General features: G+C 43.5%; 1 long non-coding RNA gene across 1 annotated transcript; it reads left to right on the top strand.

The window, feature by feature from the left end:
• The first annotated feature begins 241 nt into the window (after positions 1-241).
• Positions 242-3,999, top strand: LOC116711493 (uncharacterized). The gene is made up of 2 exons (XR_004337249.1): positions 242-347; positions 3,179-3,999. It is a non-coding gene; the product is annotated as an uncharacterized LOC116711493 (long non-coding RNA).
• Positions 4,000-16,375: the final 12,376 nt, after the last annotated feature.

The raw sequence follows: 16,375 nt of genomic DNA, 5'->3' as shown, positions 1-16,375 counted from the left end.
TCAAAGGAAAAAAAACATAACTAATTTTTTTTTTGCCTATAATTTCTTGCATCAGGTTTTAAAGAGTTGACTCTAAAACATGTTCTAAATACGCAGGTATTTAGAACTTTGTGCAAACAATTAAACCTGGCGTTGCTATAGTAACTAATTGGCAACAGTGTTTTCCTCAGACACACTAAGTCGTATTTGGGGCCCCCTTGCTGGAGAGCCTGGGGCCGGCCCTGTGTCCATGGTGAGAGCAGAGAGGGAGTCCTGACAGTTATGGCTGAATCCCACCTGATGCTTCATGGAGCCGCTCTGGATCAGAGAGCTGGACGGAGCAGCGGACTGATGCCCTGCAGCTGCAGGTCTGTTTCTGCTGGATGGGGGAGAGGGTGGAGGAGAAGGGTGGAGGAGAAGGGTGGAGGAGAAGGGTGGAGGGCTTTTGAGGAGATGCTTAGCAGCAGGATTGACAGCAGACATTCAGGTGCAGTTGACGTAGAAACATTTACAGTTTCTACTTCAACTCTGAATTCGAATCAACTCAAAGAAGGAAGGACTGAAATAAACAATAACTGAAAATAAACAATAGTTTTTAAGATGTTTTCTGTCTTTTGTACCAGAAAAAGTGTAGGAAAAAATTTACTAAAATTAAATTTGGTTAAAAAAAAAATTGGAGCTTTTATTTGCCTCTTTTACCATGTCTCTTCCCATTTGATCACTGGAGATAGTTAAGTAACTCAAGTTGAAAACATCTTAAGACCAATTTAAGTCCTCTGTCTCAACAAGAATGTACAAAAGAAATGAATACACAGATTTTTTCTGCAATTGAAATGGAAGTTTCTGTTTCTTGTTACTCTTGCTGCCAGCTTTGTACTCCTCACACAGTTGCTCTCAACAAGCTTAACCCTCATACTACCAAGCTTTTATTTGCACAGAATGCATGTAGTCAAAAAGCTAACTAGCTGACTAGCTAGTTTTTAAGACCAGTTTAGCTTGTTAGCTAGCTACCATTTTTGCTTCTTTTTTGTAAATGTTCATCCAACTACTAATACATTTACATTTAAACATGATAGATGGAAAAACGTTAGCTAGCTAGCTTTTTAGCTTCTTGTTTGTGAATTTCACCCAGCCGACTACCAATAAATTTACACTTATCCATGACAGACAGTAAAAGGCTAGCTACATACATTTTATTATTATTATTATTTTGTGAATGTTGTTCATCCAACTGCTAATAAATTTACACAAAACCACGATAGACACAAAAATGTTAGCGAGCTAGCAAGTATTAGCCACTAGTTGCCTCGAGACACAGAATGCAGTGATTTTAGCTTCATGAATTTAAGGCCTTTAAAGGGTGAGTGGACGCCCTGGTGTACATGTGGACTTCATATCTGCAGTTTGCTCAAACTGATGACACAGAGGCTCATTTCACACACGGCCACAGAAACGGATTTTTAGAAGTTAATGCCACTAAACTGTGCTTCACTAAATTGTCAAAAGAAACTCAAAATTGTCTAAGAAAACACAAGCTAAACATTTGCGGTAATTGTTAGCCTAGCACCGCTTCAGTCCAGCTCAGGATTTTTCTCCGTTTTGAATTCTGACATGTCGCAACGGAATCTCAGACCAGATGGTCCGGCGAGGCTCTTTCATCGAAATTCCAAAACTCAATGTAGAATGACCAAAACAGAGGAAAATACATGAGCTCAGACAAATACCCAGTAGTGTATCTGGGGCCTCGGTTCGCCGGTGAGCCCACCTCGGGGTACATATGCTCGCGCAGATGCACGCGTGTTTGTTTGTGCGTGCATGTTTCCCGTCTGCACTCATTAATCCCCGTCTCCAGCCTTAATGGATAGAATCGGGTTCTCTCCTCCTCTCCTGCTGCTCGGAGAACAAACGCGTTAGCATGCGAGGCCCTCTCCTCCTCATAAGACCCTAAATATGGAAACGGTGATTGGAAATTGTTTAGACAACCTGAAATGGTTTATCCCGGGGCTGCGCACGGCTCCCAGATCAAAGCGGAGGAAACATGAATCATGGAGAGTTTCTGTGCGGAAACAAACCCTTCGCCTTACTTTCTTTTCTGTTTTTTTCTCTCTTTCTTCCTTTTGACACACACACTGCCACAAACGAGAAAGTAAAGGAAAACAAAGGGAAAGAAAAGACTGTCTCTCTCTCGGTTCTGATGTGAAGAACTTCTTTGTTTGATCACAGTCTGCGTGACATGCTTCTGCTGCCACTTCACTCCCACCAGTAAACTGTCTTGCATTAGTAAAGAGCGCCGAGGCGCCCGCCGTCGCTTGTGGAAACTCTCAAAGATCGAATTCGTCAGAGAAACATCGTCTTCCTTGCTGGACCGTCTCCCTCCCCTCCATGAAGACCCACGGCTCTCCTCAGGAACGGACCGAGGAGAGAGGGCATCGTCACTGCAGCCGTGTCCAGCCTCCCTGGGGATCGGGCAGGAGACACACGGCGGATCACAAACTGCTGAAAGACGAGCCCTGTAGACGGCTTGAGAGGGCCAACGTCTGACAAATGATGAAAAATCTTTCCCTGCTGGTCTGCAACTCTAATAAAAAACAAACAAAAAGAAAACATTCCGTCTTCTTCTATGATTTACATTGATGATTGATTGATTGACTCGGTTCTCCTCTGTTCTTGAAGTTCTTTGGCCTGAAGAAGTTGAGATCTTAGCCAGGTTGCGTTTAAAGCTGCAGTGTGTGACTTTTTACAAACACATGTTAAAGCTGTCAGCATGTCGTAACGGTGCAGAATGAGACAGATAATCTGTGAAAAGATGGAGCTCCTCCACCTTCTCCCAGTGCTGCTATTACTGTATGAAGTAATGCACGGTCAGCCAATCAGCCAATCAGAGCCAGCAGGGTTTCATGTAGATAAGCCTCAAACATCCGAGACCTGCAGCTGATGTTTACAGAGCGCAAGAGTAGCTTTAAGAACAAACCAGAAAAGGTTTCCTGCGTTTGTATCTGAGATTATCTTTCATATTAAAATTTGGTTTGTGTTCAGGAACACTTAACGGTGACAAAAAAAAACAACTAAGGATTTGGTAGAGGAGGAAATACTTTTTCACAGCCCTGAAGATGATGGGATAAAGTCATACGGATACATAATGTTTTTTTAAACATTTACATGCCAGTCATTTGTATTCCTCCTCTTTTCCCTCCGTCAGGCGGACCGGAGTGGCTGACTCACTGGTTTCAGGGAAAAGAAGCGGCGCTGATGTCATCCTGACGGGCAGAGCGGTCCGGTGAACGCAGCGGGATGGCGTCAGGTCCCAGACGCATCACTCTCAGCTGACGGAGGTGCCAGGTGATGTCAGCGCGGGATGAAGCACCGGCCCCGGCTCAGCACTCTGGAGCTGCTTCACCCAAATCGCAGCAGAACACAGAACGACGCTTGTAAATGTGCGATGAAGCTGTTACAGGATCCTGTCACTTCACAACCACAAACGTCAATATATGGATCAGATGTTGGCATTTTATGTGACAGACCAACACTGAGTAGATTTTTTTTAGGCCGTATTCATATTAAACCCACTTTACAGTAGCAGCATTTTCATTGACCATATCATTGCACAATTTGACATTTCGAAAAATAAATTTGCTTAATGGAATCGAGCCTATTTAGGAAAAACCCTTGTTTCCAAAAAAATGTTTTGCCACTTGGATGAGGTCGTTTTTCAGCCATATCAACATTAGTTTATTTCGTAAAAGTGAAAAAGAAACACTTTTTTGCATCACACGAGTCACATGATCAACAACTGGATGTTACTACTGCAGGAAACAGCAAAGAAGACAGGAAGCAGTGATCCTCCAGATCACGGCGCAGAAGGTTTTTAATTACTTAATGTCTGAACAATCTTATTTTTGTGTGATTTTAATTACATTTCTTACTTAATGGAAATTATAACATAACAAAATATGAAAAAGTTTGAGTGTCAGTATGTTTGCTACACACTGTAATTAATTCAATTACATCATTTCCCATTTTTGCAATGTTTCAATGTTTGTTAAAGACGAGGGAAGCTGGAGGAAAAGGCAGAATTGCAAAGATACACCTGGGATCCTTTGGAAAGCAGTAAGGATGAACTTCAGCTCAGATGTTTAAAACTCATGTTTGAATCATTAATACATCAGTGGTGGTTGTTGTGTGTCTTGTCTCTATGCTGTAACTGCGAAATAATTTCCCTGCTGGGATGAATAAAGTAATTCTATTCTATTCTATTCTATTCTATTCTAATTAATAAAGAAAGACCAAGTGCAGTAAATGACATCTACATCAAACACAAAGTCCCTGTCCTGGTGTGAGGCTGCTGTAATATGAGTTTTTTTCCTCTTCATTTCTGCCTCAGTCCTTTCAGTACTTGCGTGTTAGTGAACATGAGTCTAAGCTGTTCAGCTGGAGACGTTGCTGCATATTTTCCTCCACAGAACAAACCGCATTCTTTGGCTAAAAAACCCATAAACGCCTGTTTCCCACAGGACAAAGTCCCACCCACAAGCCACTAACATCTGGCTCTGCTCTGGGTTTATATGTCCAGTGACTCTGCACAGCTATCAGGTACGGATTCTCTCTGTTGCTCTGACTGACAGCTGCAACAGGCAATCTGGATTATTTCCCTTTCTCTCACACTATGACGCTGAAAACAACGACGGTAAATAAAAACGTGGAGGCTCATGGTGTCCAACTGTGGTGAATCTGTCATAATTAAACTAGAAATGATATCCATCCACATTGTAGGGGGGATAGAATATTCTCTACAGGATTGTCCGTACTTCATCTGAAAAGTTGAAATTGCGTCATCTTGTTCACAGGAAGGTCTTTTCCTCTTCTTGACATCAGGCTTGGGTCGAACTTTTTCGGACAGAGCTCTGTATGCAGTGTTGTGTGATTGGTCAGAATTACATGGCTGTGTTTTGCACAGGAAAGTGATTGGACAGCAATGTTGATATTTTTGCTTCAACTAGTTTGTCTCCGCTATCCTGTTTATGTGTCCGCAGTTAACATGAACACTTGAGGAAAAGGAGGAGTTATGTAAATTTTTATGATTCCTGTGACAGAGATTGTCACACGGCATCTTCATGCTCACCCAACATCATCTCTTCCTCCAACGAATCAGTGTCTTACATGACTTCTGCTGCTGTCTTTTAGTCTGTCAGGAAACCATGAGGTGTACTGAAACAGGAGAGGTGTGTATGAATGTGTGTGTGAAACTTGTGCGCAAATACAAACTTCCCACAACTACATGACCGCTCATCAACTGGTCGTCTTTGGGTGTAGTATGGAAAAGTCTTATGTCACCCTTAGGTATGAGTGAGTGACCTGAAGGTCACTGGCGTCTGCTGTGGATGCAACTGGAAGACCTGTTGGTTGACACTACCAGTGATAGAAGATGTGAACCTGCCATTCAGGCCAAGTTGTCATTGGATACTCCTAAATCTGACAGGTAACAGGTGGAGAAAGATTGTGGCATTACAAAAGTAAAAATTTGGGCATACAAATAATTTGGAGAGATTCTGGAGAAGGACTTTGATTTGTTTCAAAGATTGGGAACAGGGACCCTTCCATACTCTGCATGTTGTGGAGGAGTGACTATAGACCCAAATGAGCAACGTCAGGATCTCTTTAATTCAGGCGCTATGTCTTCTATCAAAGACTCAGAATGAGCATCTGAGGACTCGAGAGTAAGGGTGTCCATCACTGTGACATAGGCCACTACGATAGTAAAAAGCTCACTGGGGCTGGCTAGAGTTTGACAAGATTTGGCTCCAGATGATGTGGCTTCTGGACTTTGTTGCGATTGACAGGCCTCGTTAATGTTGGATAAAGGCTCTCTAAATTTGAAGCCATGGTTCTGAACCAGAAAAAGGTGGAGCTGTCTCTTCCAGTCAGGCAGTAGCCTGAAGTGAATGAGTTCACAGAAGGATGGGTAGATGGATCTGGACTGGGACTGCTCCAGTTTATTATAACAAAGGTGTAGCAGTCTGCCTTTGTTTGACTATTATCGGACATGATTTATGATGAAAAGATTGACGATTAACTGATTAATTTCCCGCTCAATTCTTTAAGAGTCGGAGTCTAACTTCACCAGACAGCGTTAACACACCTTGCTCTAATCGTTGTATAATTCTGCTTTCAGAAGATCAGATGATCAGGATTGTAAAGCATCAACAAGCACTGCTGGTTCTCTATAACAGTGTTCATAAACTAAAGGGGTCCAAGTATAACATCCATTTGCAGGGATATGGGGATAAATAATGATATTTGTGAGCATAAATTTTCTCCGTGCTCTGTAATCCTTCACAAAAACTGAATAAAACAGGAGGAGCTAATAGGTTTATAACGACATCACCTAGACTCGGTTCCCTAGGAGAAGAGAGCAAAGCAGTTCTTTTACAGAACTATGTAATATCTGGCTGTAGCACCAGCTCGGATTAGGAACTGGAACCTCTTTGGTGGAAAAGCCTTATAAGAGCACTAATACCACAAAGGTTAACACCCAATCTCACAGTTCTCCTTTCTTCACACTCTGGGCTGCAGTAAAGTACCCTGAGGCCCGAGGCAACAATTTCTCTAGGAGCTCTGTAAAATATTAGGCTTTCAGTCTGCAGGAACATTAGCTTCACTTCATTTGCATACCACAACGCAATAACAAATACAAGACGACAAAGCAGCATCAACAAATGCATCTTAGAACTGTAAAAGCATAATGAAAAGATAAATCAAACCCAAACTGCTTGTGTTTATTTCTACGGCTAATAGTGCTTCAGGTTAATGCTTGAACACACACACACACACACACCCCCACACACACACGCCTACACACACACGCACACACACACACATCTTGAGGACTTTGTATTGACTTGCATTTATAACTGCATTTCTGCCTAACCCAGACATTTCCCCTAACCACAGTCTGTGTTCTAGCTAGGGACGTAAAGCATGGACTGCCCTTTATTTTTTGAGTTTCTTCAGGAGATTCATTCTGCACAGTTTAAGCAGCTGAAGCTTAACGAACAATTACAAAGCAAACCTGAAACTTGAAATTTGGCCTGCATACCTCAGCCTTAAACCCTCTGAAACAATCCCAGCACTATCCCGGACCAGGGAACACTGGAGGCAGGATTAAACACTCTTATGAAAACACCTGCGCTGGAAACAGAGCTGAGTAAAGTGGTCAAATGTAAGAGCTGTTAGTCACGTAACAACCTGTACATATCAAATACAGAACGTAGCCTCATCCACAGCGGTCAAATGAAACCACACAATGCTTTTGTGCAAGCAGCGTGAATCGTTCAAGGATTCTGTGTCGCTTTGTGTTTCCCTCCAGACTCAGGCTGCACTCGGTGCACCACCTCTCTCTGCGAGGTTGCCCATCTCTCCCGTATCACGTGTCGCTTTAAATACACCTCTGTGGACGGTTCATTTCATGGTCACTTGAACATACAAGGCATGTAGGATTTAGCGCCTTATTGTGTCACTTCCCGTGTTGCTCAGCTGTGGCCGGCCGAGCTCAGACAGGATTAGGTGGAGGAGAATTTCTGCCCTCCGTGTTTCTGGGCTTCATGGAGGGCAGGTGTACTGGTCACCCAGCCTTCCACCCCCCCAGACCCAGCTCCCCCCAGACCCAGCTCCCCCCAGACCCAGCTCCCTCCAGACCCAGCTCCCTCCCCACTCCAGAGCACGTTGGAACACCTAGTGCACACTCGATCCGCACTAACTCCTAGAGGTGCTCGAGTTGCTGGGAATGAGAGACCGGTAAAAGATCTATCAGCAGGAAAATCACGAGGTAATGACATGTTTAACTCCCCCGGTGTGTGTGCGTGTGCCGGCGTGTGCCTGTGTGTTGCGTTCATGTGGGCTCTCGTTCGTTTTCACGTGTGCACAAAATACTGCCGAGGCAAGCCCCCCCCCCAAACCCCCAGCCCCCTTCTTTCCTCTTCCTTCCCCATGCACTCGCCAACTTTTGCCTTGCCTCATTTGCTTCATGGTGAAGGGGCTGATTAAATATTTAAAGTATGGAGTGCTTTCCCTTGGCATCAGGTGTAATTCACCCCTGTAATCTCAGATAGCCTGGTGCACAGCGCAGTAATTATAGCAGCGTTAACAGTGTGAGGTGGAGGAGGAGGGGGGTGAGGGGGGGTCTACGACAGGCGAGGCTTTGTTGTAAATGTGTGCTTACGGTTTTATAGGCCGTTCCTGACTTCATTTTGTGCTGCGAGCAGGAACGCGGCATTTCTTGAATCTGCTCTTGTAGGAATGATGTTGTGTTTGGAGGGAGATGGTGATACTGGTATGTGAACATTGGGGATAGAAAAGATTTAGCTCATTTCTAATTGATGGATGTGATGCAAAGCAGAGGTGTTTGATCTTCTCTAGGTTGAAACTCACAATGCTAAATTAGAAAAGGATCAAATAAAACATAGATAGATAGATAGATAGATAGATAGATAGATAGATAGATAGATAGATAGATAGATAGATAGATAGATAGATAGATAGATAGATAGATAGTGAAACTGACTCTTTTGAGCTTTACGTTGTGTTATAATGATTTTTCCTCTTCAAAAACATTCCTGGAGTTTCGCCTTGATTCTTTCATGCATGTTTAAGAAATCCTTCAAGACGCAGCTCCACCTTGAATCTTCCACCTAACAGAGCACAACTTCCCTGTGTCCCGTCCCCCCCTCCCCGCCCCCTTCAGACTAGCAAGCAGCAATCAGCAAACACCTGGTGGAACTACGCTTCTGCTGAACTCATTATAGGAGCTACTTCTCGGTGCAACACTAGTGAAACCATTGTTAAAGGGTAAATAGAGGAGCCTTGTGGTGTTGACTTCCTGAAGGCGGAGTTTCAGAAAGAGCAGGAGCTTCTTAAAGAGACAGAGGCCCAATTTCCAGGCCTTATTACAAAGTAAAACTTTTTAAGTTATATTTGATATATATAGCATTTTTATGACTGAAGTTACTTGACTGCGCAATAAAATGGCACTATGTGCCTGGAAAACACATAATACTTCCTCTAAGTGAAATTAGATTTTTTTTAAGGGCCTTCAAAAAATGGTGTGACTATAATTTTATCCCATAATATTTTCTGGCTGTCTGGACGGACAGATAGATTACTTTGTTGATTCCCAAAGGGAGGAAATTGGTTTGTCCCAGCATAGCACACAACAATAATAAAAATAAAAACGCAAAACAAAAATGAACAAACAATAAACAATAACCAGTCATAGTCTTAAAGACACACATCACTCAATAAAGCAAGAAATGATAATGATCACTTAAAACAAACAACTCTAGAGTCTACGTGTGCTAATGAATTACCTGCCATGACTGAGGTAGCATCAGGAACTTTTACTTGCAAACTTGCACAACATGACGTCCATCTAGCGTTTTAAACAGTTCTAAAACCTTCTCTTTCCAACTTAACGTTTGTGAAAAGTGCTGCCATTTATTATTTCAGCCCATAAGTCCTGCTGGTCTTGCAGCAGGGAGTATCTCTGCTCTCTGTCGAAAGCGTCTGCAAGGGATGTTTGGCTTGAACTCGCGTCCTGCTGAAGCTTTTCCAAGTTTGGATGTGGAGGGTGCCAGTTTTCATTTTAAAACATCTTACATCTTCCTGATATAGTGCAGCATCAAGTTTTGGAAATGGAGATTTTTTTTTTTTTTTCAACATTATGCTGCACTAACAATAACTCTAGATTTTAAATACACGTTCTTTTTTTTTATCTTTGGAATCTGGATTCACATTTATCCTCTTTCTTTTTATGTTGAACTGGTTCACACTACTTGTTCATGGAGGTACAAAACATGACTAAACAACGTTGTTGACAATTTTTCAGGGGTGCAAATTAAGAAAATAGTTTGTGGATCTTTTTAAAAATACAAAAACAACGCTGCGACCGAATTTCTTGTAACGTATGCTGCGGATGTGATCCAACATTTCCATGGCGGTTTGTTGGGAGACGTCCATTTGTTGAAAACTGAACAGGAAAACATAAAAAACAAGAAGAAGTAGTTTGAGCAAAGCAAACCCTCCAATCTCAGAGGAAATATGAAAAAGTACTAAACCCAGGTAAGGTGAAGGGGTAGCCAAAAGCACTTTTGACAAAACTTCCACCGTGTGCAGAGAATCTCCACAGACAGGCTCCGTTTTAATCTGTGAAAACAATACGCTTCCAACCATGCAGCGCAGCCCAGGAGCTTTAAAAAGAAGAACAATAGATGGCAGTGTTAGGCACCTCCAAATGTTTGGAGCTAAGCTGCACTGAACAGACAATTCAGCAGCTGGAAGAAAGTCACAGTGGGCGGCTGGTTCGACATCAAAGCATACAGTCACAAAGATACAGAGGAGAGGATATATGCCTAAATGTCTGTTTTGTGCAAAGAGCGAATTGTGACTTTAATCCATTTAGGTGCGTACCTCCTCCAAAAAGGATCCTCTGAATGTAAGATGAGTAATAAAGCAAAAGGAACCACATCCATGCTCTACCTTAATCCCACACACTCGTTTTTTGTCACTAATCTGACAGATTTACACCCTTTTATTACCTGAATACGCCGCCCTCCACATAATTCACCTCACCAAGGATCCTTTTGGAGCATGTTTAAGTTGTGGGAGCTATTCTTTGTGCTTTCCGAGAGCCCGTTATCTGAGACAACAGCTGAATAGACTTGGAGGGGGTTAAAAAAAAAAAAAAAAAAAAAAGGTGCAGCTCAAGCTACCAGTGAAGCAGAAGCAGTTTAGCGTTCAGGCCGAGACAGCTGTGAAAGTTTGGTCCTAAATAAACTTCATGGAGTTGTTATTCCATCTGGATTTTAAAATACAAGCACCGAAATTAGAAATTAGAGCATCCTTTAGAGGACATGCTGTTAAAAGTTTAGGGAAAAAAAGACAAAAAATAACTTCCATTTTCACACTTTATCCTCAAGTGGAGCAGAATGAGTTATCGGTACTTGTGGTGTTGGTGGAAACCTTCCCACCGTTTCCATTACGCCGCCTGGGTCGTCCCGCTCTTTTGCCGTTCTTCTCTTGCAAAAACAGATTTGTTCATTTGCTCGGTTGCCAAGGATATTTATGAGTTTTTGGCTGCCAACGCACTCAAATAAATACACTCTCGCTGTTTCCACGGCGAACCGCAGCGATCAATGAGGGGTTCCAGCCTCTGACTAAGCGGAGGTCCTCGTCACGTCGAGCCCAGGCCGCTCATTAACGCCGCTCACGTGGAAGTGGTTACAGATAAGGATTCCACTTGTCTTGCTTGTTGTAGTTTTACTTATATATATATACTTGTTGATTGACGAACTGATTTTAGGAGACTGAATGCGGAGAGGTAGGTGGTTTGGCCACGACTCCTTCCGGCGGGAACAACGAAGGTTTTCTTTGATTGTTTCACGTTCACCTCTCCAACTTCGCGGCCTCAGATGCACTCGGAGGTGCTTTTTCCGCATGTGCTTTCGAAGAGAACATCTCCCCGGTTGGGTTGAGTGGGCGGAGGTGAGTTTTCGTGAAACGGCTGAGTGAGAGGTTGCTTGTTTTCCCTCAAGTCTCCGGGGGATTTCCCCTCTCATCTCGGCACTGTAAACCAGCCGCTGATGGACGTCTCTGTTTGGCAGGTGCTCGTATATTTGGCGCCTACCGTTGCCCACAGCGATGAGGCTGCCAGGGCAGGATGCCTTCTCCAAGAGTGCAGGGGAACATTATATTTCACATTATCTCAGAACAATAGGTCATTTCCTGCTCGCTGCGGGCCAGAGAGGCTGATCAAGAGCTGCCAAGCTCCAGGAAGGGAGCAGAGAGTGCAGGAGCAGGTTGGCGTCTAAAGATGGAGAAGTGATGGTGCTGATGAAATGTTCTTGAGGTGCCTCCAGAGTAAAGTGTAGTCCTGGAGTGTAAATGAAGCATAAATTTGAATAAAATGTGTGTGGAATTTTCAGAGACGACCCACACAGTCCAGAGGATGGGCCCTGTTGAGTGTGTTGATCCACAGACTTCCTGCAGTCTTTGATGTAATATCAACGGGACGAGGATCACGGTCCTGTTTCCATTCAACGCTTCTTTCGTCAAACAATTCGAGCCAGTTCCACTTCCTGGCCTTGTCTGTAATATTTCTGAAAGCATGAAAGTGGCGAATGGGGCCTAAAGTTAACCATCCGCTGTTACGTGAGGTAGTGACAGTCCCATAACGGTCAATTTATGAAAGGTTAAGGCAGCTGAGGGGAGTGATTGTGCCAGCAGTCAGCTGAAACCCGACTGGGTACAACGTCCTTTTTGTTGCCTTTAACACTCTGCAGATGAATCAAGCTGGAAGAGATTGCTTGACTTTCACGAGTTGCAAAGCAGTTGTGAAGGATTGGACACTTTTCGTGTGGGTTTATATTAAAATACGAAAGAGGCACTTTTTTTTTTAAACATACATCACTGGCCGCTGATGGATTTCTGATGGGCAATCTGGTAGACGTCCATCACAGATTTTATTAAAGGATTCATGGAGCTGGTTCTCAGTGAAACCGTACCAGTGATCCGAGTCTCTGACACCGGTACCGTTTGAAACCGGGTCTCAGAGTGGAACCTTTCGGGAAGTGCTCCGAAGTACTAGACAGGTGGGAAGGCGCACGTTCAGAGCACATGCAGATAACAGTAAAAGAAAAAAGAAAAAAAGAAACAGATAGCATTGTATTGTGTGTGATACTTAACCTTTTCAGTTGAACACATTCTCTGGAGTATAAGGGTGTTACATGAGCTCTAGGGTTATCATAGAGGTCAGATGGAGGTTAAGGGTAAAAGCCCAAGTGTGTTTCTATGACTTGCGAACATCACAGTGCCATCTAGTGCCCTGGCATGACAACTACAGATGATCCAAGGTATCTTGGCAGTCTCTTATAGGTGTGGAACTTTTCTCCAATCAATATCTGAAAACAGCATCAGTTTCCAAACAGCGGTTTGGTGTATACAAAGACCTTTTCCCTGTTAGGTAAAAATTATACCTGAATTAATTTCTGTTGTATGTGATGCATCAAAATCAACAGCATAACAGCAAATTCATGTTTGTAAATAATTAATTGAGGCAGTAGAAACTTTATTACATCATTATACATAATAAAAGTTAATATTTGTTGATTCACTAAGAAAGTCCACATTATTTTTCTATGGACACAAATGCAATTCTACATTCCTAATGGAGTAAATATGCTCCTTATTAGTTTTCAATGCTCCTATTTTTGTTTTAACTGAGTCATGTGATTCCCTACATACAACAATTATCACATGCATTCGTATTTCAGTCAATAGAGACAGACTTGCCTCTCAAAGACTTTTCTTGGACTTGTGAAAAATATCTTTGAAGGAAAAGTTGGCTTCGTGTAAACAGATTTTCACCTGCAAGTTATTGTGCTTGCATAGAAACTGCAACCAACAACTCAGCGGGTATAGTTAAGAGTTGGAAGCAGTTAACCTCCTCTGTGTTGTCCTGATCTGTGAGGTCACGGTGTTAACACTGGGCCCTAAACCCCGGCTGCACCGCCTCGCTGACTCACCTCCGCCTCTGTTTATCCCAGATTGTTTGGAAGCTGTTAACTCTTTGCAGCTGCTCTCGGAAAGGCACGAGTGTGTTGGTAAATCAGAAAGATTTCAGCATGCTGTTATTGCATGTAAAACAAGCAGGAGTCCGGCTAAGGTCACTGGCTCGCCCTCAACCCCACCCAGATCCATCTGAGCATTAAGCCCGGGCGCCAAAATGCTGCGCAACCCCCTGGAAACACCTCCGTACCGACTGTTCCTTCTCCCCCCTTCTCAGGCCCTTTTCTTCGGGTTGCGTAACCGCTCCTGTGTTGTATTATTGAAACGTTTGGCTCTGATTAGTGCAGCAGATGAAAAAGCTAAATGCTAATGTGTGATTTCCCAGGGGGTCGCGGGGGCTTCATGGGCTGCAGGTGTTTGCGGAGGAGGAGGAGGGCTTTTAAAGCACATCAGTGCCAATTACACCGAGCATTGTTTGTGTTTTATGTTACTCATCGGGGCAGGTAAACACTCCGGGTCTGCCTCAGAAAGGGTTTCTTAAGGTGACTGTGGATGCGAGTTGGTGCTGAAGCACTCTTCCTCCTCCCTGCACATGGAGTGTGTGAGCTATTAAAGTCAGTCAGGCATTAAATATGAAGAAATACAGCACGTCTCTTTCACTCTGCTCTCGCGGCAGAGCATGGTATTGATTATCCTCATGGACACATATCCACCCCCTGGTCACAGATCTGTTGTTTTCATCTCAGGATGATACCTGGGCTTTTACTTTAACAACTGAACATGGCAGACCCAATGTGAATCTGCTTTGTTTTAATACCGGAGCTTATTTTTTACAGTTCTGGTTCATAGGGATGTGGTAACAGCCTCCAGCTTCAAGATACTCTGTGAGAAACTGCTGCTGACTTCAAGGGTGTATTCACACCAGTCCTGTTTAGTTCACTTTAATCAAACTCTGGTTTGTTTGCCTGGAAAGTACCATTCATTTGGGGAGGTGTGAATGCGCAAACGAACTCTCATGCAGACCAGAAAAGTGAACTCTGGTCTGTCTAAAACCTGAAAGTGAACTCTGCATATGTGAATGCTAAGTGGACCAGCGAGCGCTCCACAAGAAGGATGCGGCCTTAAGTGCAGATCATTCTGGGCACAACTAAAACAAATCCACATGTCTATTGCAAGTGACTGGTGGTCTTTAACCAAAGACAAAAGAGAAACAGCACAGCCTCTAAAATTTGACGCCTCTCCATTTTTGTTTACATTTTGTGAAGAAGGAAGTTGTGCTCAGTGTCTTCAGAGGTTTTCATGTCGTTTCCTTCAACGGTTCTTGGTGCAGCGCCACCACAGGCAAGGAGGGGAACATGTTCAAAGGGTTTTGTTTGTTTGAACAACCAGCTGTAAATGTAACAGCTGGTTGCAATTTTGGTCCCCAAAACAACGGAACACTTCTCCTCTCCTGATAATTTTCTACTTTCCAGAATTACGACAGTAATTCAGGGAGCCACACTGCCAGACACGTTAAAAAAAAAAATTTTTTTTACTTCACTCTGTTTCTTCTCGTGCATTGTGCTCTTTCTTCTCAAACCTCCAGTTGGTCGTAGCAGAGGTCTGCTCATACTGAGCCAGGTTCTGGTACTGGTTCTGCTGGAGGTTTCTTCCTGTTAAGACTTTTTCCTCTTCACTATCACTACATGCATTCTCAGTGCGAAGATTTGCTTTAAATTAAACGACATCGCAAGTGATCGTCTTCTGTTGCTACATAGTCATACAGGAGGAGAGAAGGCTGCATGTCAACGACTTGTTGCAATCTGCTGGTTTTCCTTGGATAACCAGCAGATTAAACCTTGATGTAAACCTTACATCAAGGTTTAACAGCGAAACCTTGATGTAAACTTTGGCTTCCTTCTACTGCTACCTTTAATGAATGCATTTCAGTTTTCATTTTACTAGTATAGCTGAAGAAATGCTGGTATAAGAAAGATACCAGATAGTGAAAGCGGACTAGTTCAAGCGAAACATCAATACTGCAGCAAAAACCTCTGACCAATCACACAACATGTCACAAAGAGCTCTTTGCAAAACAGTCCGGTGTCGAGAAGTGAAGGAAGACGCCTCCCTGAGTACAAAATGATGCAATTTTGTTTGCACAACTACGCCAATGTGAGCTCATTTCAACCCTTCGGTTGAAGTATGGTTACACCCTTGCTCCATTTCCATCCTTCCAGGACAGGCTATTCTTCTCAAAATTTCTGCTGTGCTGAGCAGTCTGTACTGCTGAGCCTCCAGGCCTCCTTTCTCTTTCCCTTCATTTCATTTTCTTCTACAGTACATCGCCACAGATTTATCATCTAGTGCTGTTTTCAGCCCCTAAGCATGGGATAAGCATTGGATCGGTGCGGCGGGGAGGGGGCCGAGTCTGCCGTGAAGACGCATGGTAAGGAAAGAAGGAAGGAGAAAAATAACGGGTCTCAAAAATGTGAGTCATGTAAACGCTGGCGAGGAGAAAAAAGGGGGGATGAGGATAATTGATTCTGACGACCCGAGTCGGATGGCGGTCTTCCCCAAGGGGGAGACGGTGAGTGGATCCCAGCTAGAGTCACTGTCGCGGGGTGGGCAGGAGGGACAGAGGAGTGGAGGTGGGGAGAGTATTTCTTCGTGTTTCACTTTTAAAAATTGAACCCATTCTGTGGTATGATTCTCCTTAAAGAAATAAGACGCATCACGCCAAGACCCGCCTGCTTTCGTCTGGCCAATCGACCGTCCACAGCATCGCGCCTCGCATTCATGAGCTACAGTAGGTGAGCTGTCAAAACCATGGTGGATACTTCTCCATTGCCCTCTTTTAATT

The sequence above is a fragment of the Xiphophorus hellerii genome, chromosome 21 (assembly GCF_003331165.1).
Source record: "Xiphophorus hellerii strain 12219 chromosome 21, Xiphophorus_hellerii-4.1, whole genome shotgun sequence".
NCBI lineage: Eukaryota > Metazoa > Chordata > Actinopteri > Cyprinodontiformes > Poeciliidae > Xiphophorus > Xiphophorus hellerii.
This window is presented reverse-complemented; position numbering and strand designations above follow the sequence as displayed.